General features: G+C 42.5%; 1 protein-coding gene across 2 annotated transcripts in view; it reads right to left on the reverse strand.

Annotated features, from left to right (window-relative positions):
- fstl4 (follistatin-like 4) overlaps window positions 1-24,545 on the reverse strand; it is a 119,927-nt gene that overhangs the window by 35,873 nt on the left and 59,509 nt on the right. The gene's annotated exons all lie outside the window — the stretch shown is intronic.

The following is a 24,545-nucleotide window of genomic DNA, read 5'->3' on the forward strand; positions in this document are numbered from 1 at the left end:
AAAAAGACAAGAGACTTTGAAGGAGAGAGAATGCAACAATTTGCCACTTATTGAATCGTGTCCACCCCCATTTAAATAAGCAACTAGGGCTGCTACCACCTTCAAATTAATTTTCATGTAGCCGACAGATAAACACACCTGGCGTTCCAGCTAGCCAAAAAACCTCCTTAATACTGCTTTAAACCGATGCGGTTAAACTGCAGGTGACCTCCGGGGCCTCCAGCCAGGTAGCAGCCTGTGGCTGAGGCCTCCTCGTGCTGCGGTGTGCCGAGTCTATGAAAGCGCCATCTTTGAATTTCACATCCGCCAGACACCGCCTCCACGCGGGGGGTCCGATTAATTACCTGTAATCCTCCAATTCACGTGAAGACACAAAGCAAACATTTTCATCTTCCCAGACATAACAACGTTTTTTGTTTTCGTTTCGGATTATATTTTCCTCCCCTCCCGGCCCACCACCCCTCCCTCCCAGATCTCCCTCATACTTATGGCGGCTTGGTTGGACGATTACCATTCAAGCACTGCCTGTAATCCCACATTCCTACACAAGACTCTCTGTGATAAGTACACGGCGAGGGGGGTTTGGGCGTGTGGTGGGTTGGAAGCAGCCATGATTAATCAAGTGCAACCGGGGAGAGTTTATTCCTTACGCGAAATAAAATTATGCAAACATGGGCCACCCGCTGGGAGGCCCTTTAGGCCGATGAAGAACGCGGGAGATCGGGAGAGAGCCGGAGTGAGGGAGCTGAGACAGAGAGAGAAAGAGAGAGAGAGAGAGAGAGAGAGAGATGACAGGAAGTAGGAGGTGTGCATGTGTGATTGGTGAAGGGAGAGAGAGAGAAAGAGAGAGAGAGAAAGAGAGAGAGAGAGAGAGGGAGAGAGAGCATGAAAGACCCAGCTGGTATGAATAAGTCATTAGAGCTGTCCCCCAGTTGCTGTGAGGAGTGGCGTGTGGCCCCCCACTGTGAGGAGCGGGCCCGATCGTAACGCCTAATTCAGCTAGATTTCAACACCGATTACTTCTAATGAATACAAAGAAGGGTGCACATGGCTGGCATGTGCATGGGTGGCATGGCTGGAAAACCTCAGTAAAAATCTATCATCCTCATAATACACTCATTTAACATTTAACACACCCACCAAACTGTTGTGAGCTCTAAGAAGTGCTTAATGCTGGCATAGTGATATTAAATGTAAGATGAGGTGCATGACCTCTGGTTACTGTAAGCCATTGGAATCTGGTCCTCAAGTTAGAATATATTATGCAAGCATATCTTCAGTTTTCTGATCTTGTGACAAGCCATCACTGAAGCAAAGGCAAGACACATGCAAAGGCATTCTACGTCCAAGTTTTCAGATATGATCAGGAACATGAAAGGAATTCGTTGTTCAAGTTTTTAAATATGACCAGGCACATGAAAGGCATTTGTTTTCAAGTTTTCAAGTATGATGGTGTATATGTGAAATCATTGCCCTGTGGAAGAGGCCAGTAGTTAAAGGAATTCATTAGTCAAGTGTCTTAATTATCTTCTTCTCTTTTCTGAAACCTCCAGCAACACCATCCCATATCTACTACACCTACTATTTCTACTCTACTCACACACAAACACACATACACACACAAACTGTTTCACAGCTGTTTCTTCAGGAGTCGAGGAACGCATGTGTCACCGGTGGACTGTGATGAATTGCGATGCAGAAGGTGATGTATTGAGGCCTTTTATTTTTTAAGTGTGCCTGTGCCAAGCACTCAATTCCCGCTTTGAAATTCTTTATGGAGTTTCCTCTTTCTTTCATTGCCATGGTCGTCTTGTTTTATGCTCTTCACACAATCACTGTAGTCTTCAGTTTGAAGAAAAAGAAAACAAATGCATCTCCCCATGTGTCATAGATCGCCAAATACTGTATATGGTGTTCCATGTTCCATGTTGGCTGTCAACATTTGATATTTGTGATAGAACGGTGGATCTCATTGCTAAATCACAGCAATGATGGATGAGAATTTAGAACTATATATCACACAGTTTAACTCATTATTTAGGCTTGGAACCACTGTTTCACAAAGGGACTTCATATAATTTGACATAAGGTCATATACCACCTGGGGTCAGAAAATAGTACAGTAGATCATTCTCCTCTCTGCACACTCAAACATAAGGTGAATCAATGGGACTCTGAACCTGTTCTTTCCCAGAGAAAAAAAGTGCCTGGAATCCTTCCACGTGTTAATGAACTCTATTTGCGAGGGGTTTACCTGTAGAATTTGGCAGGCTCTTTCTGTGCCAAATGACTGGAGCCTGATGAAACACATTGTGAAATTGTCAGCAACACTGGCACGGTCTCCACTCGTTTACATTTAAAAAAAAAAAAAACATCCAGTAATTGTTCCAGGCATCTGTTCAGAGGGCCTGCCTTATATGATAGGCTACCTTAGGAGGTGGTGCCGCCTGCTTCCAATATAGAACCAGCTGGAAAACTGTAGGCTCTAAACCTATTTCTTTAACTCAGGTTATACTAAGCATATAATTGCATTTGCTGCCTAATGAATGTGTATGTATTGTTAAGTTTTACTGCAATCACTGAAGCATTTAAATACCTGTGTGGACATGCTGTTAGCGGGCAATACTGTTCCGTGCAGCTGACTTTATGTGTAGTCATCTTACGTAAAATGGAAACCAACAAGAATATATAATTGCATACAACTCCATTTTTTTACTCTCTGCGACACCATGGAGTGTCCCTACTTTTGTGTTTTCTACCTCCCTCTCTCCCTTTGCTACCCAACAGAGTGTAATAGAGAGAGTTTTCTTTTGTGTCTGTGCCACTCGGTTCTCTTTGCCTCTGGCTGTGGTTGTATTCGGTGCCAACCAAATCAGATTAATGGGGAGCAAATTGTTTGGATTCGACAAAGAGCCCTTCCATGCACACAGCGTGGATGAAGCAGACTGGGCGAAAGTCAGGGCGAGGTGGGGGTCGGGGGCTGGGAGGGGGGTCAATTCCGGAACGTTTTCGGGGAGGTTGCGGGCGGGCTCACGCCAGTATGCTCATTCAAGCGTGAAGCGGAGAGAAGACAGTCACGATAAATACACTCTCGAAGAAAGCTAACTAACCCCCATCCTCTCTCTTTCTCTGACTTTCTCTTTCACTTTTTCACTTTTTCTCACTCTTTCTCACTCTCTCTCTCTCTCTCACACGTTCTCTCTTCATGGGGCCGAATCTCATTATGTGTGCTGGACAGAATAGTAGGAGTAATAGTGCTGAGGCAGGGACACAGAGGCAGTCATTAGCCACATGCTCTGCCTCCAGCACCTCACAATGGTGTAAATGAGACCGTGGTGTGGGATGTGAAGACGCTGGCAGAAAAGCTGGGGTGGTGTGATAGGTAAGAGGGCTGCTTTTAACCCACGCCCACCCCTTTCTTCTTGCACCATCTCTATTACGGCGCCACTTCATCCACTTATCTGCCTTGACATGGTGCTGTTTTAGATTACCATACTGTTTTCCTGTCTTGGTGGAGGAAGCAGAGGAGGAATGCTAATGGTGGGATTTCAGGGCAGGAAATTCCATTAATCTTTACGCGCGCAGTAAGAACTGGACTCTTTATCGGCTTGATGATCCCACAGTTAATGCACTTGATCCGGCAAAAGGAAAACTTGGCTAAAGTGCATAATCTCACCATGCCATAATGACTTTTCACAGCCAGTTTCAAAGAAACAAGACGGCCACCGTGGAGGAGAGTAATAAAAGAATAACAATAACAAACAAAAAAGTAAATCTCATACAGTTGAGATCAGACGCAGCATTAATACTATTTTAGAGGCTGAATTCTTGACAGATATCCATACCACAGCTCCATGAAACAGCCTCAGGAGTAGTAATACAATTAAGTGTGTTAAATCAGAGCCCAGCCATAACTACCACTACTGGATCTCCCGAGTCCACACTTACTGTATTCTCCCGATGACAGCCGTGTGGTTGAAAAAACGATTCCACACCACATAAAGGATACCAAACCAAAACAATCCTGACACTGCCACAGCTAATAGATTAGGAGCACACACACACACACACACACACACACACACACACACACACACACACACACACACACACACACACACACACACACACACACACACACACACACACACACACACACACACACCAGTCCAGGTGCTGATTACATTCTTAGCATCCATTTCTCCCCAGCTCTGCAGGGCTACTGTAATGCGTGGTAATCTTCTCACCTCCAGCGCCGGCTCCCCAAGCTGGGCCTGCGGTCTCTGGGGAAAGAACAGCTTAAATTGCCTGGGCAGCAGCTCTGGCAGCCGCCATGAGCCGTCGCCATCTAAAGCAGCCGCAGCAAGCAGCAGCAGCAGGCCCCCCTCTCTGAACAAACCGCCGTCTTTAGCCTCTGCTGGGCAAGTGGTGACATTGTCCGGCGTGTGTGTGTGTGTGTGTGCGTGACGTCTGAAAGGACAACGCAGGTGAAGGCTTTAAATAATCAGCAGTGCTGAGGAGAAGCACGGTCATGTTGGAGGTGTTGTATCCTGAGGCATGTCATATCTGAAGAGTGAAAACACTGCACAACAGCTATGGCACCAGGCTGGTAAATGAGTCAAACTGACACAGTCCGTTTTGTGAAAATATTCTTCAACTTCAACTAATTCCAAAAGTATTGCTTAGTTATATTGATATAATTATTACAGTAATACACATTTTTTAAATACAAAACACTACCCTTTTTAAAGCAGTGAGATAGTGACTCAATCAGTTATCTTGGAATCAATATAGCTCCACATGGTCAAAACTCCAACTGTTCCGTATTTATTTACAGATATTTTTTGCTAGTCACTACCCTGAGACACCATTAATGATTGCTGTGCTAAACAGAATGTTTATCTCTCTTTGAAACAGCCCCTGTGTGTTTTTTAGTATTTACCCGGGCAGCCATTTGTTCTGTTTCTGAGTTGGCCTAAGGCACAATGGGACAGTCTCTCTGGCAGTCATTTAAAAACCTACAGCGCAATGAACCTGTCCTGAATGTTAACTAGATGTACCGCATAGCGGTACAAAATATGACCGCCGCTCAGTCCTGTACATCTGTTCCAGCGAAAATAAATCACACTTCAATTTGTCTCCATATTTTACTCCATCCCCCACTCTTGAAACTTTTGTGTATGCTGGTTTGGTATGCCTGAGTGTGTGTGTGCGGCTGCACAGAAAGTAGCCTTACACTTCATGTGAACATCGTCCTATCCTTATTAGATGTTCGCTGCGGTAAATTACAGTCCTTGTATGAAGCGTCCATTGTTTTTTCCAACCCACTGTTAACTTCCAACAAAATTACGTCTCACTGCAACGATGCGCCATCTAGTGGACAAACGACTACTTCTCGCCAATGCTGAAAATGCAGCCATGATGATGATGATGAATATTTATTTTGGCTTTCTTTTAATCCTACTGAATTTGTAATTATGTATCGGCCGTTCTAATACCGATAGTATGTGGGTGCCTGTGTGTGTGCATGTGTATATGTGTGCACCGCCATTTACAGGCCAATGAGTGTACAGTCACTAAATGTACACATAACCTAATTATTTTAGACCCCCCCCATGGATGAAATTCTACGAAACTTGGCATACCCCCGGAGAATGCCAGGTCAATCATACACATACAATTTGGTGCAGTTCTGAACATCTTAACTGAAGATAGGGGCGATTAAAGCAGAATAATATTGCATTTTCATTTTTTACCGGGGGGTGGGGGTGCAAATCACAAATGAGTGATTATGAGCCAGGTTGATGTGGGCCCTTGAGACCAACATACCATAAAAGATTCTTCATCCATTTTTTAGCTGGTTCAGGGGCCCAGCACGGGGGTGGGGGTTTGGGGGTTGGTGGTGGTCCCGGGGACCCAATGAAATTTTTCCGTAAAAAGTCTAGTGGGGCTACATACCCACCAAATTTCATGTACCCGGTGGTTCGGTGTCCCGGTCTCAATGACCAAAAATTCAGGGGAGTAGATGACGGGAAAAAATCTTGAATTGTGTGCATGTGTGCGTGTACAAATTTATGTTTATGTGTGTGTGTGTGTGTGTGTGTGTGTATGTGCGTGCTTGTGTGTTTGCCTGCGTGGATGTGTGTTTGTGCATGTGCATGCATGCGTACATATGTCTACTGTGTGAGTATGTGTCATCACGTTATGATTACTGTAAATGTATGTGTGTGCGTGTGTATCTGTTTATGCACATGTGTGCACATGGAATGGGTTAACATGACCCCTGGAGGCAAACATACGGGAAAAATTGGTCATCCTAGGCCCTACAGTTCTCAAGATATTCACAGAGAACTGTGTCTGCCCTACCCTCCTTTCGGGGGTCCAGTCCAGCGGGGGGACTACAGATCAAAAACGAAGAATGACGGTTCCATGCTATCCATGTGGGGGTACATGCCCACCAAAGTTTTGTGTACCCCGTCTTTCAGTGTCCCGGAATCCTTGTTGGTGTATGCGTCACTAAATGTACACATAAATTATTTTATTGTAAGGCCCCCATGAACGAAAGTACACAAAACTTGGCATGCATTCGGAGGGTGTCATAATGATCCTACACTTTTAATTTTTTGTGCAGTTTTGACCTTGTCAGCCAGAGATATTGTGATGAAAACACCTAATTTTTTGCTTTTTAATTTTTAACTAGGTGGCGCTATACATGAAATAAGTGGTAATGGGATGGGTTAATGCCCCCTTAAGACCAACATACATAAAAAGGTGGACCTCCTAGGCCCCACGGTTCTCGAGATATTCACAGAAAACTGTCTCCGGCCACCTACAGGCCAGTTGGTGTATAGTAACATAAATTAATTTATTGTGTGGCCCCCCCATGAACGGAATTCCACAAAACTTGGCGTGCATACAGAGGGTGTCATAATGATCCTACACTTCCAATTTCGTGCAGTTTTGACTATGTTAGGTCACAGATACCTTCAATTACAACACCTCATTTTTACTTTTTTTTGTTTTTAACTAGGTGGCGCTATACATGAAATGAGTGGTTATGGAATGGGTTGACATGGCCCCTTGAGATCAACATACAAAAAAAAAAATGGTCCTCCTAAACCCTACGGTTTTCGAGATATTCACAGAAAACTGTGTCTGCCCTACCCTCCTTTTAGGGGTCCAGTCCAGCGGGGGCAACAGATCAAAACGAAAAACGATGGTTCCATGCTATCCATGTGGGGTTACATGCCCACCAAGTTTCGTGTACCCCGGTCTTTCAGTGTCCCGGGAATCATTGACGGAAATTTGGGCATGCGAAAAAAAAAAAAAAAAAAAAAAATCTGACTAAACCTATATGACCGCCCGGCAAGCTTGCGGTCATAATAATGGGTGATGGTACATATTTTGAGTTGAGAGTACGCCAGTTAAATGTGACCACACTGAAGAGTTTGGACCAACATTCAACCAGAAATACAGTAATTTCCTGTGTATTAGCTGCATTGTGTATAAGCCACAGGACAGGGTTTTATGCAAGTTGAAAGAAACAAAACCATATTAATACCATATTAATTGCCCCCATGTATTAACCTCATAGCTGAAGAAAGCATGAGAAGAACAACATGGCAAAGGGAGTGGCCTGACATGAAGACATTTCGTCAAACAGTAGCCCCTATTTAGAAAATCAACCCCTGTCTACTGAGCAGTCTCCAAGGGCTGCAATTTTTATTTTATCACATTTCTGCACAGGTAAAAGCTACTGTAAAATTGACTGTTAGCCAGGTATATACATCTCACAATTTTACTCCGACTTCTGTAATCTGGAAATTGTCAATAAGCATGTGCTTGGAATTCTGATTCTAACCTCCCATATCATCATTTAGGCATTCATCTAAGGCAGCTCTTGAGGTAGTGCTCATCTCTACCCTCTAATCTAGCAATAATATCTATCAAGGAAAAGCCTGATCTTTCAGACCTGTGGAGATCAATATCATAGGACGTTATGACAGATATTAATGTTCAGTTAATACTATCATACTTTCCTGTGCTGTTCACTCGCTGACATAAGAGACACCTTTAATCTGACAGGTAATATTTTAAAGTGCATGAATCATACATAGCACATATTTCAAAACATACGTCTAAAGCCATCAAAACAAACTTGGCCAATTCCATCTCCAGAGAAATGCATACTGAGTCTCTTAATAAATTCTTACATACCTGTCACTCAGTGCTGAATCATACTATTATAGTCTCCGAGGTGCAACATATCGAATTTAAAATGAATGTATTCCTCCCCTGCTCTTCACCTATCTCCTATGCCTCCTCCTGATTACCATTGGTGTTGGACTCTGTTGACTCTATTAGCACAGGCACTGGAGAGGGAAATGCAGTCCTGAGGAGAAGATAATATTCCAAAACAGCAACCCCAGCAGCAGCAGCAGCAGGGGGGACAGTTGAGATTCCCCTGGAGCTAGCGTCTCTTGTGCAGTCCTTCTATGATCACTCAGGAGCTAGCGTCTCTTGTGCAGTCCTTCTATGATCACTCAGGTGACTGGAGCTATAGCGCCGCTTGTGCAGTCCTTCTATGATCACTCAGGTGACTAATTTGAGCACACCGGAGAAGAGGAGTTCATTGACAAAAGCCCATAATTAAAACTTACGGAAAAAAATAATTGCTTTATCTCCCCACACATTCTCTGTATATGTCAGGGGAAAAGACAGGTAGGGACAGGGAAACAATACACCCTGACAGACAGCTCTGAGGACAGGTGAGAGGGAGAGCGGGTGTAACCACATGTGTAATTATCAAACATTGTGCTGTGGTAGACCACGAGGGATGGGACCTAACACTATAGTACTGCGTACTCTTTTTATTTGAGCTGACCCAAAAGTAGCTTGAGCAGCTCTGCCCTGTTCTCAATACAATACAGGGCACACATTTGAATAATTTTTTAGCGACATCATGCAGACAGTCAGAAGAAGTGGTATTTCTCTACAGAACAATGGCTCCTACCTCTGATGTAATGGCACAATATGGCCGCGTCATTAGAGAAGCAGAGGCATCTCTGCACCTAGTATCACACTTAGTCGCGGGTCAGGCCGTGGCTGAATCATTAGTAGGCTGCATTGTGTGATAACTGTCTTAAAAACAGACAAACGCTTCCGCAAAGGAAGACTCCATTTTGATAAAAATCACTGGCAGAAACTCTCAACATTCTCCATTTCCCATCAAAAGTATAGTTTATCATTTACAATAGCCTCCCAAGGTAGCTCAGCCTGAAAACTGTATATTGCTGAACATTCATTGTCCTGGGTTCAGTGAGTCTGCATTGCATGACAATCCAAAATATACTTCATATATTTTTTGGAGTAGTTCAGTTTTTATAGAGATAAAGGCATCTGTTTCTGCCTCAAGCGGAAGACAAGTCTCTCTTCTGTGCAATATAAAATGGCAACGCTGATATCTACTGGCAGTATCTACATAATCATGTCACGCTTCTCCCATGAGTACTTGAGTTTCAAGGGAGGCTGTCACTGCATCTCGCTCCCCCCCTCTCTCCAGTGCTATGGCATCTCCTCTCCCAGGTCCTCTGAACGATCAGTATAATTAATCACCAGGGAAACAGACAGGCTAAAAATATAGCCAATTACCACACCAAACAGAGAATTAAGAATGTAGTATCACTTAGGTCCTCTTGGGGAATAAAAATGGACAGAAATTAATAATTGTCAGATTAATAATTCATCACGCCACGCAGAGCAATCCAAAGACTAACTAATTACACACGACTCACTGGCACAACAACATGCAGTATGCTTTTACATTTTAATCAACTTCAACCATTACCACACACTAAAGAACTTACAAACTATGTTTTAAAGACTCAACTTTAAATATCAATATCAGAACAAAAAGCAACTTCTGTTTATATTTTTACATGGTCCTCAGCACAAAGAGGGATCCTGTCTCCATCAATTGTTTTCAGTTGTTCAGAATCTCTCTGTCAAAGTCAGACTATGCACAAAAAGCACTCAGATCTCCCTCTTTCAGACTTTGTTACTGTGTTTGCTAAAGGCAACACAGGTGCAGACACCACCATTCTAAGATGTCAAGCCTAAAGCTAAAGAAACCAGGTACAGTAGATATATACACTGGTCTGTGCTATGCACTCAATTTTCTGGACCAGTGCCAGATCCTCACTTCCTTCTGGGGAGGCTCTATGATGTCAGAGTTATATATTTGTGTGTGTGTGTGTGTGTGTGTGTGTGTGTGTGTGTGTGTGTGTGTGTGTGTACAGTAATTCTACGACAAACACTCAGCACCAGGGCACAGGACTACACAAGAGCAATGAGTTCTAGTTTAGCACCATGTGATCTCATAAGCCCTGTTTACCTCATCAGTTCACAAGGCAAGTCACACTTTGCTAGGATGGTTCTCCTATTCTCTATCATCTACAAATGATCTGTTTATAAACAAACTATCTGTTGAGATTTTGTTAACAACAATTTACAGTTAAGGTAAGGGTTAGGGGTTGGGTTTGGGTTTGGTGAAGGTGATGTTCAGTGAACATTTAGAAACATCAAACTCGACTATCAACAAACCATCTATAACACCTCTGTTGATGGTGGGCTATCCAAATAAAGTGTTAGCCACTAGGCTACTGTACTTAGTCCATCCTCACTCAAATAAATCACACCTAATAAGGACTAAAATGAAAAAAAAAAGGTTTAATGAAAACTATTACCATTTGACATGAAAACTGTGAATTCATTCTTACTTAAATATGCCCAAGTGACTAGTCCCAGCAGCACACTTACTCTAAGAGTGGGATTATACTGTGAATCTATCATGTTAAACTGACTATTGTCGACCCTCTCATAAAAAAAAATCCTTGCTGTTCAGAGGAAAGTTAAAAGTATTTCAAAGGCCAAATAGAGAAAAGGGATGAACAAGTTCTGAGGAAAAGACCATCGCTTGAGACTGTTTAAAATCGAGCTGACGCTGCCCAAAATTTAATTGGCAGTATATCTGGCAATATTTTACATGAAATGCAGTGTTCGATGGCTAATTCATCTGTGCGGTCTCATTGGTTTTCCTCTCATCTGCTGAAGGAAGTGATGTAACACATTAGAGGCTGAAATTAAAGAACAGTAAAAAATAATTGGAGTTTTAGCTCAGGCTGCCCTCACAAGACCCGGCATATGGGACCCAGAGATCAAAGAGTTGAATCTGGTTGCTGCCAGGAGAACAGGTGTCTCTGCCGAGTTTCGGAGTATTCACACAGAACGTCTTTGTTCCCACGGTACAGGGAGTGCTGTACCATGACCACTGGCATTATGGGAATACACCATCAGGAGACACAGGCATTCAGGAGCCTAATTAGACACAGTCAATGTTATAACAGGGTACTGATTGATACTGGCTCTCCGTTAACACGTCTTTGAACCTCTGGTTTGCAACTTGGCCCAACTAATGATTTGAGATGTTTTGAAAGGCAATGGCGTGCCTCTCTCATTGGTTTCCCAATGTGAAGGATGGCATTAAGGATGTAGGATAATGAAATACTGTGATGAAAGTACAGGACTAAACCCATTTGATTTGGAATGCAGAATGTCTTGTTATTTCTGAGACACCTGACACAACCATGGCCATCAACCATAGCCATCTCATCAGCCATAGCCATAGGTATCTCCCCGCATTAAAAAAAAAAAGTGGCAAATCATACCCTGAGGCAAACAAACACAAACAAGGTAGGCATGTCAGAAAGCATTTGTCCACACCCGGACACACAGTGCTCTGCTTATTCTTATGAGAGGAAACTGTGATCTAAAGTCACTGTTTTCGCTCACACACGTGTGAGTGTTGCCTTCTGCTCGAGCAGATGCCCTGTTCAAACCTGTTCAAACTGCGGAAACACAGACACTGCCAGTTACCAATCACCTTATGATTTAATAAGGGGCTGACTCTTTGACTTTGTTTATTTTTTGTCTTTTTTTTTCCTGAGCTCTTTCTAATCCAAAATTTCAATGGTGTGTGTCTGGGCTGTCGGCTTGCCAGAGGATGTCACCCCCAGCCAGTAAATAATGTATCTCTCTCCGAGCTTTGCTCTGACCCGCAGGGAATTCCCCAGATGTCTCGGCACCTGGTTATACATTTTAAATGCTGCCAGTTGACATGCTTGCTTGCTTTAATTTACAATGGAAGTAAACAGGTCTAAACTGCACTTGCTTGGTGCAGTGTTAACAATCCTGGTGTAACAGCTGCTAGATACTGAGTGGTATTGGTGACCACAGTACTGAATCAGCCTTAGTTAAAGTTTTTAATGACCTCCTCATCGCTGCCGATAATGGACATATATCAATATTGGTCCTCCTGGACCTCAGTGCTGCCTTTGACACCATAGACCACAACATACTACTCCACAGGCTTGAACATTCGATAGGCATTAAAGACTCAGCACTCGCTTGGTTTAGATCATACCTTTCTAACCGCAGACAATTTGTACAGGTTCACAATAAACCGCCTCTGCCAGACTATGGTAAAATATGGGGTGCCTCAAGGCTCAGTACTAGGGCCCCTGTTATTTTCTCTCTATATGCTTCCTCTAGGCTCAGACATTAGGAAACATGGCATTACATTTCATTCTTATGCAGACGATAGACAACTATACCTTTCCATAAAACCTGACGAATTAACTCCGTTAGCCAAACTTGACACATGTATAAGACACATAAAGACATGGATGACAAATAATTTCCTGCTTTTGAACTCAGATAAAACAGAAGTCATGGTTTTAGGTCCTAAAAAGATGAGGGATATCCTATCCTCATCACAGGCTACATTTACTGATCTTCGACTATCCTCATCCACAAGTGTTAAAAATCTAGGAGCTACAATTGACCAAGACCTATCACTAAGTAATCACATAAAACAGATTACCAAAACTTCATTTTATCATTTAAGGAACATTTCAAAGATAAGGAAGTCTTTATCCTTACCAGACACTGAGAAATTAATCCATGCTTTTGTCACCTCAAGGATTGATTATTGCAATGCTCTATACGCTGGCTGCAATAACACCTGTCTAAAGAGCTTACAGCTTATACAAAATGCAGCTGCTCGCACACTCACTACAACTAAAAAATATGAACATATTTCCCCTATCCTGGCATCTCTACACTGGCTGCCTGTTAAAAGTCGCATTGACTTCAAAATATTACTTCTAACATACAAAGCCATTAATGGCCAGGCACCAGAATATATTAAAGATCTCCTAGTCCCATATAACCCACCCAGACCGATCACAGAATTCCAAGAATCTCAAAAACAACAGTAGGAGGCAGAGCTTTCAGCTATCGCGCACCCCTCCTCTGGAATAATCTCCCTTCCTCAATTCGACTAGCAGACACCCTCCCTAGTTTTAAGTCTAGACTTAAAACGTACCTCTTTACTGCCTCCCATAGTTAGGTATAGTGCGGTGTGGAACTTCACCCACCTCAGGGATTTTTGGAATGGACCACCCTGCTGAGTCCTCATGTGACTGGCACCCCAGTCGCGCGTGTGATGGTGGTCACTGACCATGCCTGCGCTGGTGCCGACTACCCCTCACCATGCCTTAGTTATGCTGCTATAGCATAGTGCTGTCATGGACTTTTCATGTGTCACACCGTACAACCCCCCTCTCTCAACTCTCCCTCTCTTGCCTATTCTCACTATGATATACTGTAACAATATATAGTACCACTGATCACTTATTGACATTAACCATTTTGATTTTCAGTAATACTAACCCACTCTACATCTCTCTTTCTTTCACCTTACTGTACCTCACTTGTGAGGTATATCATCACCAGTCATCAACCATCCATGTGTTGGCCCTCCTCTCACCCATCTCACCTGAAGTCCCATCCTCGACTGCCCTATTACTGTCCCCCTATCTGGATTCCTGGCCTGTACAGCCCATCACCTGCCTATGACAATTCTGCCCGGATTCCTGGCCCGTCTGCCGACCCATGTTTTTTTTTATGTTTTGGCGCTCTATAAGCACAATAAATTGAAATTGAATTAAATATATGGACGGATCCAACCCTGTCTAAAAGTATCTGAGAAATGTATGGAAATGTATGGATTGTTATGATAAACTGCACATTCCTACACATCTTTTCAATCCTGGGGTGCATTTCCCAAAAGCATCGTTAGCAACTAACATGGTTGAAACTATGTAAGTACGACACAACTGTTTCCCAAAACGATAGTTTGAACTATGGTGGTGGAACTTACATAGTCCGATGCATCGTTACACTACATTAGTGTTTGCCAAAACCATAGTAGCAACGAACGTTCGCAACCACTATTGTAAAGTTGTGTAGTTAGTTGCACATTTAAATGTTGCACATTTAAATGACATGTATTAAACGTTAATTCAAAGCAGTCATTAATTTACAAGCCTATATGAACCAATGAATAAACTTGATGACCCTGAATAAAGAAAAACAGAAGATTTCACGGATTAAACTATAAGGTAGTCCATCATTAAGTCTCTGTTATGTGCAGGTGTGCCCATTCACGTGCTGCTAAACGTCATTAACCAGACTACTGAAGTTTGGAAACTATCATGGTCCAAACTTACAAAGTACTATGTAAGTAAGTACGACAGTTTTGGGAAACAGTCGTAACTTACATGTTGGTTAGTTGAGCGATGCATCATACCACCTCGGAAATGCACTCCTGGTTGATTTTCAATAGATTCTTCCCCAAAGGAGGCACTAATTGAAATAATAGCTTTTTTCTCATCAGACAGGCCACAGAAGGCCCCGGCGTGTCATAGTGAATTATCGCTAATAAGATCTCAAAATTCCATGTGTCAAGAGTGAGAACGTGACACCAGAGGGAAGTTTATTAAAAACCATTAAAAGTATAGTTCACGCCATCACAGGAGCGTTTTAATTCACCCCCTTAACTCTTAATATTTGACAACATTAATTACAAGCAAAGTGATTAAGTTGTTCTTTGTGCAATATTTCTAATAATGGATGATTATGATAGTTATGATAATTATTTTAAGGTATTAGAAACGGTTCAAATTAATTTCCTTGGTTTCGGGGCCTTTGTCTATCCTATTTTCAAACGTTCCCCTGGGTTTGTCTTCATTAAAGAAAAGCTGTGAGTTAGGAGAAAAATGGAGGAATGCTGGAAAGGCCATCGCCATCTGCAGGAAGTAGCCCATCAATCTCTGCCTAAGGACACTCGTCTAAGGGACATACACATCCCCAATTAAGCACAAAAACAATAGATGCATCTATTGCATAGACACACATACACACAGACACACACACACACACACAGATATACACACAGATATATACACACGCACACACGCGCACCCACGCACACACACACTTATGAGGACATACAGTGGATGCACAGCACCACAACTACTCCTAAATAAGTACCATCTACAAAAAATCCCCCACACAATAAACACTCTGGCATAATGATGTTGATCTCCAATTCTTGTTTTTCATTGTCATTCATTGTCAAAAATATTATATGAGTATTCTATGAAAGAGAAGCACTTCTTTAATGCAGGGAACTAAAGACATGATTTCTGAGCGCTACTTATTTAAGGAGTAACTGTATTCTCAGATGTTGGATGATGTACAGTCCTTCTGATGTGGCAAACACCCTAATCAAATCTAATCTGATCTAATTAAAGCTAATCAGTCTTTCTTTATAGACCCTTTCAAGAGAGTTCCATTATCAGCATCATAGTTGGCCCCACAAGGCTTCCGTTTTAACATTCCATATGTTATCTTAATGCAGAGGAAGTAGATTGGATGGGAGCACTTCCTGGACTCAATCAGAGATGTAGAAGATGGGAGATGTTTAGACATCAAAACAAAAGAAAACTCAAAGGCGCTCTCTTTTAAGCAATAAAATAAAACCTTTATTATCATGGCTTGGTATTTTTAAATAATTAAAAACTCTGACGTGTTTCAGCATCAAGCCTTCATCAGGGAGTCGCCCTGCAGAGGAAGTAGATTGGGAACCAAATAGAATGTTCAAGCATTGTTTTTGTTTTTATTGTTGAAAAGCTCTTTGTGATGCGATCTTGGGAGAACTCTTTATATGGTGCAATTTTACCAACTTATGATTCTGACATTCTAGCAACATCAAAGATTTTGGGAGGATGGTATCCAGGATTTTGCTAGGGGACAGTGTCCAGAATGTTGCTAGAATGGTATCAGAATGGTATCAAGGTGCTTACTAATACAAGAACACAAAGAAGTATATCAATTATCATATAATCAGTGAGGAGATGGATGACCTACACATCAACACCACCTCTGGCTTTCTGACATGAAGCCCCACCTGGGAGATGTAAATAAAAATGCCATTCCTGGCTGTTTGGCATGGGTGGCCACAGCTGTGCTGGAAACGACCAGGTATGATCGCACCTGTCTCCCTGCTTACAGCGGCACCAGATGCTTCAGTGTGTCGCCATCATGTGAAAACGGGGACAGTCAGATTGTGACCTTGATTCGATGATTAACAGCTCAACTGGGAGCCATTGTTGTGAGTTGTCCTGAGTTGTGAGAAAGCTGAATTGCCAGAAAGACAAGATGACAATGGAAGGGAGATGATATATAGTGGCTATACAGTGGCTCATCACAGGAATAAAGCTCACAGGCTAATGCTACGTTACCTGAAGCGGTTGAATGCAGTTCAGCTATAACCATCACGACTATTACTAAATACAGGCTCCATCTGTGTCTCCCGCACTTAAAAATAAAGCCATAGACTGGCAGCAGAGTGCCGCCAGCGCTTTTGATTAATCGCTTTTCCGCGCATGTTGTAATTCATTCAGCTACCTGCAAATGCTCTGTTTCTCCCTTGGCCACCACTGCTCTTCTGAAGGATGGTCGTGCGCTAGCTCTCTCCAGCATACTGTCCTCGGGCCGCAGCGTACAGTCCTATTCATCCTCGCCCCTAATGAGCGAGCGAACAGTGCCGCTCTCTTAATGTCTCTCGCTTCTGCCCCATAGCCAGCTGAAGGATTTGGAGATAATCCTTAAAAATCCACTGCAAGGTGCTACAAGATCCCAATTACCCACCTGGAAGGGTATGGTTAATAAATATCTGTCACGTTAAATTAACTTACCAAACATTTGGTTGAACAAGAAATTAAGATATAATAGTACTGCTGAAAAATGAACAACTATATTATACCATACTAATATTAGAAACAATAGTCTACTTCTGCGCTACTTCACATGATATATTTATTGTATTAAGAATGTGATAGTTTTGTGTTATGAAATGGTTGGTAAATTAGCTACATATTTCGTTCTCATGCCCTTTTCCCAGTCAGATCCGCCTTGGCAACTGATAAAGTATTTAGCCTGTAATCATTGGCACTCTGCTGCCCCCCTCCTTACGGAGCCCCTAACTCCTAACATGACAGCTGGCCACATGCTCACACAGCAGCTCTACACGTGCACCTCCCCAGAGCAGAAGCTGCTTTGCTGCCTCTGGAAGAGAGAAGCTGCAGGGCACGCGTGCTGTTAGCTTTCTCTCTCCCTCTCTTTCTCTCTCCCTCTCTTTCTCTCTCTCTATATATATATCCCTCTCTTTCTCTCCCTCTCCCCCTCTCTCTTTCTCTCTCTCTCTCCTCCTCTCGCGTTTCAAACAGCCTCCCTGTCTGGCAGCCATCTTCAGGGAGGCCTAGAGGCTCTCGGGCGATGTGCCACCTGCTTTCTCTTTCTCTGTCCACTGCGGGAGCGTGGAAAGGTGATAAAGAGTGGTGCAGCGTTAGTGCCATTTTTGGGCAATCCATAATGTATATGCCGAGTGACACAAATGGCCTGGCTTGGGGTATTTTCACATTTTCAACATCTCACCTGAATACAAACTTGAACTGACCAACTGAAATTAACCTGATGTTTATCTCTATTAGTAGTTTGATTCTCATATCCAAATTATCACTATATCTGCCAAAGAACAGCAGCTTCACAAACAAGTTCATGAAAAATAGTGAAACTAGATGTGCCGCCCAGTCCGGCACATTTTTTCCACAAAAATAAGTCACGCTTGTCAAATTGTGTTCATTTCCTACTTTGTTCCTGCTTAGCTTCAGTAATTCAGCAAAGTCAGGGTATCCGCTGGTCTGGCTGCTGGCTAAAAACAAAAGGTGAAAGGCATATATGATTCTAACTGTCTCACTGAATTGCATTATGCACACTCAATTCTCACTGGTATCTGCTAGACAACAAGTACCAAAACATGATGAGTTCATAGATTTCACATGTAAAATACCATTTATACAACCCCACCCCCATCTTGCCTGTTCATAACTCTGAGAAATTGTTGAATTGTGTGCCTGTGTGTGTGTACGTGTTTCCTGTGTGTGTGTGTGTGTGTGTGTGTGTGTGTGTGTGTGTGTGTGTGTGTGTGTGTGTGTGTGTGTGCATGCATGCATACATATCTACTGTGTGTGTATGTGTCATCCGTATTATTACTGTGAATGTATGTGTGTGTGTGAATATCTGTTAATGCACATGTGTGCATATGGAATTGGTTATGTAAAAAATTGGTCATCCTAGGCCCGAAGATATTTACAGAAAACTCTGTTGGTGTACGGTCACTAAATGTACATATAAATTAATTAATTTTGTATGGGCCCCGATAAACGAAAGTCCATGAAACTTGGCATGCATTCAGAGAGTGTTATAATGATCCTACACTTTCAATTTCGTGCAGTTTTGACCATGTCAGTCAGAGATATTGTGATTACAACACCTAATTTTTTTATTTTTATTTTTAACTAGGTGGCGCTATACATGAATTGAGTGGTAATGTGATGGGTTGACGTGGCCCCTTAAGACCAACATACACAAAAAAGGTGGTCCTCCTAGGCCCTACGGTTCTCGAGATATTCACAGAAAACTGTGTCCGGCCACCTACAGGCCAGTTGGTGTACAGTAACATAAATTAATTTATTATATGGCCCCCCATGAACGGAATTCCACAAAACTTGGCGTGCATTCAGAGGGTGTCATAATGATCCTACACTTCCAATTTCGTGGGGTCCAGTCCAGTGGGGGGCTACAGATCAAAACGAAAAACGAAAAACGGTGGTTCCATGCTATCCTTGTGGGGCTACATGCCCACCAAGTTTCGTGCACCCCGGTCTTTCAGTGTCCAATTTGGCAATGTGAAAAAGAAAAAAAAAAATCTGACTAAACCTTCGCTGCGCGGCGGTCGTAATTATTGAAAGTTTGGATTCAGTAAAATATTATTGTAGTGTTATTTAGCTATACATTTGAGACATCTTGAGACATTAGAAATTATATGAATTACAAATAACTAATAATATAAAGTATATATACTGTTTTGATCCCGTGAGGGAAATTTGGTCTCTGCATTTATCCCAATCCATGAATTAGTGAAACACACTCAGCACACAGTGAGGTGAAGCACACACTAATCCCGGCGCAGTGAGCTGCCTGCAACAACAGCGGCACTCGGAGAGCGGTGAGGGGTTAGGTGCCTTGCTCAAGGGTACTTCAGCCGTGCCTACTAGTGGGGGTTCGAACTGGCAACCCTCCGGTTACAAGTCCGAAGCACTAACCAGTAGGCCACGGCTGCCCCTAAAATAGTACGTAGAGACACCAACACCATACCAGACAGACAATGTCTCACTTTCACAACCTCATCGCATAATAGTTAGACAGACTAGAGTAAACCATTAATTCAGTGACAAGCGACTGTCAAGAAATACACAATGGTGCACTAAAAGTTTAATAGAGATTAAAAATTAAGACGGGCTGAAGCACCACTGAGTACTTGGAAACCATGAGCAGCCATGTTGAAGTGTTTCCCTGCCTCTTTCCAAATGTAGTCTATTTGATCTGATGTGATTAACATGTTGCGTTTGCAAGTCTTTCATGCACTTGCCTCCAATTCCTCTGATAGCTCTGATAAATCAGCATTTTAAATGCAATGCGTCATACAATAATTTGCAGTTTCAGAAGGGAAATTAAAATTCCTAACATAATGACGAGGTTGGCCTTTCACAGTAATTGAGGCTTCAGGGAGAGTAATGGCAGAGAGAAAAAATCTCCATAGACCTTTCAAAAGAGCATTTACAGAATTCCATTTTCCGTAGACAATGTTTTCCCAAACTAGAAGGCTTGCAAACAAATGAAAGTCTTGAAATTTATTTGTTTGGAGCAGCGTTCGTTCACAGTCACACAGTTCACTTATTTACAGTGAGAGGAACATTTTAAGATAAATCATGTACTCAAAAAAAAAACATAAACCTTTTTTTCTGACCCCTAATATTGTACATTGAGTTTTGTTTTGTTCATTTCTTTTTCTCCTGAGCCTCCGTCTGGATGATCTCCACTCTCGATATTTTCGGTCGACTAGATGTCTTTAGCTTTATGGCACACCCAACAGGTCTTGTTTTCAAGCAGGTGGATGCTTCACTTTGTCAATTTCCCTCTCGGCAGGTTCTAAGTACTGCTGGTCATTATGGTTGTTTATTATAGCAATTAGTGCCGTAGCAAAGGAACTGTGAATTTAGGTTATGAAATATTTTCAGGAATCAGCAACCGACTTAGAGCACATTAGAGCACCACTTGGGTATCCATTGACTGAGAGCTAATTGCCCACATTTGTATTATTTGATATAATCACATGGAGGCGGGAGGCCATTGTCTTTGCCTATTGCCAACCAAAGTAAAAAATAAATCTAACCAAATAGCCATGAAGACCATAATGGCTGACTCTGACATCTAGCACAGTGTAATTCTTTGAGCATGAAAAAGGTTTATACTGAAGGCTTTGTGTTTCATGAGTTGTGTGATTTTTTTCATTCTCTTTCAAGGGCTTTGTGTCATTCTTCACAGCTTCAAGCAGAAGGTGTCAAAAACACAATAATATTGTGTAAGTGATTAAAGCGAGCGAGAAAGGGAGATAGAGAAAGAGAGAGAAAAAAAACTTTTCTCAGCTTTCAGTTTTTCTCACTACCACAAAGAAACCTTGGCAGCATCACAAGGCATAATGTTCCGAGACAAAACCAAAAGCTTGAAATTCTCACTCATTTTGAAGCCTTAACCTTTAGACATGAGCACTGGTCTCAAAGAGTGCATCTACAGTTTTAATTTACACATAAAACTATATCTGGCAGGGCAGTAAGGTTATGTGGAAAACCAAATCTAAAAAGCCAAATTGGAAATATAAATTCAGTATAAATCAGGAACTCATTGTGTAAATATTCAGAGAGAGATTTTTTTGAATCATAAATCGAGCGGGTGCCTCTCCAGGTAGCAGGAGGGGGCGCCTGCCGAAAAGCACGCCTCGGGTTCCCACCAGCAGGGGCTGCGTCATGTGACCTCCGACCCAGCAGGAGGGCCCCGGCACCGGATTCGGGGCCTATCTCTCCCCGAGCCTCGCTGGCTGATCAAAGACGCCGCACAGCCGACACTCAAGCCAGCCCCTCTACCTGCAGGTGTGGGTTAAAAGGAAACCTGGTGCCATCTCAAAGACCCTGCCTTTGAGAGCGCGAGTGTCAGGCGTTTGTGCTTTCTGAACAGGCCAGTTACTTACTTCGGATGCACCGAGCGCCTGGCAGACTAGCTGTGTAGAGTGCCAAGTGTTTTTGAGGTTTGAGCGTGATAGTCTAGGAAACCCTTATAGCCATTAAATTGTGTTGCAGGTCCAGATTTTTCTTGCAATCTTTTGTTCTCTGTTGTTTCCAGGCAGCAGCTGCTAGAATATTCTATTTGTTAAACATGCTCCTAGACCAGTGGCAAGCCTGAGAGGAGATTGGAATATGGTGAATATTTACTTAAGCATTTGAAAAAAGGTTGTTCAAAGGTTACTATCATCAAGCCTCCACTTTAATTGGTTTAGAAAATGAGTTTGTCTACGCGTCGGATGTAATTGGAATTAAACTCAAGCATAATATGGTGTGAAAGGTGTCAGTCCTGCTGTTTGATTTATTGTGGCCGGGAACATCTGTGGTGTTTCATTAGTTTTTTATACTTGCATAAATAGGTGTGTTTCCATGTGTGTGTGTGTGTGTGTGTGTGTGCTTGAGGTGGAAGGTGAGACAGAGAGAGAGAGAAAGAGAGAGAGAGACAGAGGGAGTGAGAGAGGTGTAATATCTCCATGTAAGTTATATTATTCATAACAGATTTATGGAGCACTAACTTGGGAGTAACTAAGGCGACAGTTCTCTCATATCTTCACATCAATTTACAAGTTATGTCTCTGTCCTGAATTTCCTCCAGAGGGCCATAAAGCACATTATGGTGTAATATGATATGAATTACCTTAAACTGATCATTTGGAGCCAGACGATAGCAGTAATGTTACAGTGTCCTGCGAAGCAGCACCCAATGACTAATATATCAGTCTTACCATCTGGTGACATTTACTTGTGATGTCCTTACCTGCTTGTAAATCTGTAATTAACATTGTTGATCCTTGTGTGTTTCTTAATTAAATCACTGGGATCTACAGGACAGCTCAGAGCAGGTATTGATAATGGCTCTCAATTAATTGTGCTCTTCTTCCATCAATCTAGTTTTCGGCACAATGCACCTGTTAGAGTAATTAAGAGCCAAGCCGATGTTCAGTCAGTCACATAATTGTCTGTCTGACTCAGTGCAGGAAGGGAATCGTGTTTACCCTCGTCCTGCTGTAGTTTGTCTCGGCCTTGGTTAAAATGTGAGGCAGGTCTCCCCAAATAAGCGTTAAGTTCCATCAAGCCCGAGCGTGGAAAGCATATATGTGTGAGAGGCAGTTCTATTATCACGTCTCAGTCTAAAAGCCATTTCTTATGCCTCAGAGAAAAAACGTGTGTGTGTGTGTGTGTGTGTGTGGTTTGTGTTTGTGTTTTGTGTTTTGTGCTGTGTGTTGTGTGTTGTGTGTTGTGTGTGTGTGTGTGTGTGTATTTGTATGTGTATGTGATTATGTTGTGGAGTGTGTGTGTGTGTGTGTGTGTGTGTGCGCACAAGATTTGGGAGTCACTTTGAGATTTTCTATTCTTTGCAGCACTGCACCACCGGGCAAGTTGTGCAATGGCCTGCTTCAATGAGTCTGCTGCCCGGCACAGCAAAAGAAAAAAAGGGAAAAAAAATGACTAACTGTATTTTCACAGATTATTGCAGGCCCACTGAAGCCTGGTTCGAGGGTGCACCTCTGGGATGGGGATTCAGGTTTGCAAGGGGGTGGCGGGGGGGGGCAGGCTCAGCACAGGACGGAGTGGGCGGAGTGGGTGAGGGAGAGGGGGGGGGGGCCCAGGCCGGCCCCTAGGGAGGTGGTGTGGGGGCGGACGAGTATAGAGAGGAGAGCTGCAGTTCAGGCTCCAGGGCAGCCGAGAAGAAGTGGTTCAGAAAGAGGCTCCCGGGGAAGTACGGTCCAACTCCTTTTTTTTTGTGTGCGTGTGTTCTATTAGCAGGAGGCCTGAGCGGGAGAGAGAGATGGCTCTGTCCTCTTTCAGGTTTTGATGCTGCAGAAAAGGGAGGGGTAGCGAGTAACTCTCCTATCATTGGTTCAGCTTTTTTATATTGTCCACAGCCAAGTCAGCCTTGCAATGACTTCTGCCCGAACCAACAAAAGTGGAAATCTCTCTGTTGTGCACCTCTTTGATGTTGCGTTCATTGATTCTGCTTTGGTAATTGGCCACTCATTTGAGCTCCGATTTATGTAAGTGTGTGTAAAATGAAAGTCAATAGCAGCAAGAACAACAATTAGAGCCATTGTCAAATTTGGTCTCATTTTAAAAACTAATTTTGTTTTGATCTAGGGGAATACCTAATGATCTAATTACTGCTTATACAAGAACATTTGGCTGTTTTTCAGTAATTATCATAGATATTGTAACCATTTTGGAAAGGTGTGAGTTTTACCTGTGCATGTGCAAACCCTCAAAATAACTTTTACATGAACATCTGAGGAGTAAGGTAGCAGGGAAGACTTACTAGCTATTGTGTTCAACAACCATGTTCAACAATTAATATCCCTGCAGCTTTGATTTAAAAGCACCACATATTATTCCACTACAAGGACTATGTTGTAAACACTTTCCAAGTTCTCTGTACTCCTTTTTCAGCCTACAGAGTTCAGCTTTTTCACTTGGGAAATTAAATTTGGTCAGGCCCTCATATACTAAACTGAACATTCACTTTTTAATAGGCAAATAAATCACAGACTCACTCTGTATGTAATGCATATGTCTGGTGAGGGCAGTAAGTAATTTCTTATTAACCGCATATAACATTGCTATTAACCACATTATAACATTGCTATTCTGTTGGGGAAAGGTCAGGAAAAGTCAATATTGTATAATATATATGTGTGTGTGTGTGTGTAGGTGTGTGTGGGAAGGAGCTAAGAGTGATAAAGAAAGTGTGTGTGAGAGAGAGAGAGAGAGAGAGAGAGAGAGAGAGAGAGAGAGAGAGAGAGAAGAGCATGTGCCTGCAAAGAAATCCATCACTGGCATAAAAACAATAACATGCGTGAATAACTCCCT

Source organism: Alosa alosa, chromosome 2, assembly GCF_017589495.1.
Source record: "Alosa alosa isolate M-15738 ecotype Scorff River chromosome 2, AALO_Geno_1.1, whole genome shotgun sequence".
NCBI lineage: Eukaryota > Metazoa > Chordata > Actinopteri > Clupeiformes > Clupeidae > Alosa > Alosa alosa.